Below are 1,736 nucleotides of genomic sequence, written 5' to 3' on the forward strand. Positions count from 1 at the left end.
GACAAACAAGAACCCAACAAAACCTAATGGAGACCCCAAAACACGTAAAAAACACCACAAAAAATATCGGCATCACCCCCAAAACTGGAAGAAAATACGCCAAAACCATAGATCCACCCCAAAACCACCCTAAACCTACCTGATGTTCTCCAAAACCCACAATTTACCCTTTTCCACCATGATAACCAACGAGAACCCAACAAAACCCAAAGGAGACCCCAAAAAACGTCAAAAACACCCCAAACAAGAACGGCATCACCCCCCAAAACTGGAAGAAAATCCGCCAAAACCAAAATCCACCCCAAAACCACCCTAAACCTACTGATGTTCTCCAAAACCACAATTTACCCTTTTCCAACACGATGACCAACGAGAACCCAACAGAACCCAACAGAGACCCCAAAAACGTCAAAAACACCCCAAACAAGAACGGCATCACCACCAAAACTGGAAGAAAATCCCCCAAAACCATAGATCCACCCCAAAACCACCCTAAACCTACCTGATGTTCTCCAAAACCACAATCCACTCCTATTTAACATAATGACAAACAAGAACCCAACTAAACCTAATGGAGACCCCAAAACACGTAAAAAACACCCCAAAAAATATCGGCATCACCCCCAAAACTGGAAGAAAATACGCCAAAACCATAGATCCACCCCAAAACCACCCTAAACTACCTGATGTTCTCCAAAACCCACAATTTATTCTTTTCCACCATGATAACCAACGAGAACCCAACAAAACCCAACGGAGACCCAAAAAACGTCAAAAACACCCCAAACAAGAACGGCATCACCCCAAAACTGGAAGAAAATCCGCCAAAACCATAGATCCACCCCAAAACCACCCTAAACCTACCTGATGTTCTCCAAAAAACACAATTTACCCTTTTCCAACACGATGACCAACGAGAACCCAACAGAACCCAACAGAGACCCCAAAAAACGTCAAAAACACCCCAAACAAGAACGGCATCACCACCAAAACTGGAAGAAAATGCCCCAAAACAATAGATCCACCCCAAAACCACCCTAAACCTACCTGATGTTCTCCAAACCCACAATTTACCCTTTTCCAACATGATGACCAACGAGAACCAAACAAAACCCAACGGAGACCCCAAAACACTTCAAATACACCCCAAAAAAGAACAGGATCACGCCAAAAAATAGAAGAAAACCCCAAATACCATAGATCCACCCCAAAGACACCCTAACCTACCTGATGTTCTCCTAATCCCAAAGCACACTCCCAACCACCATAAAACACATTAGGAATTCAAAGAAACGCAACGGAAACCCCAAAACACTTCAAAATCACCCGAAGAAAGGAGAGGATCACTCCCCCAAAAAGAAGAAACCCCAAATACCATGAATCCACGCGAAAACTCCCCCTAAACCTACCTGAAGTTCTCCAAAACCCACAATTTACACTTTTACAACACGATGACCAACGAGAACCCAACAGAACCCAACAGAGATCCCAAAAAACGTCAAAAACACCCCAAACAAGAACGGCATCACCACCAAAACTGGAAGAAAATCCCCCAAAACCATAGATCCACCCCAAAACCACCCTAAACCTACCTGATGTTCTCCAAAACCCACAATCCACTCCTATTTAACATAATGACAAACAAGAACCCAACTAAACCTAATGGAGACCCCAAAACACGTAAAAACACCCCAAAAAATATCGGCATCACCCCAAAACTGGAAGAAATACGCCAA

The sequence above is a fragment of the Aythya ferina genome (assembly GCF_964211825.1).
Source record: "Aythya ferina genome assembly, contig: HAP1_SCAFFOLD_81, whole genome shotgun sequence".
Classification (NCBI taxonomy): Eukaryota; Metazoa; Chordata; class Aves; order Anseriformes; family Anatidae; genus Aythya; species Aythya ferina.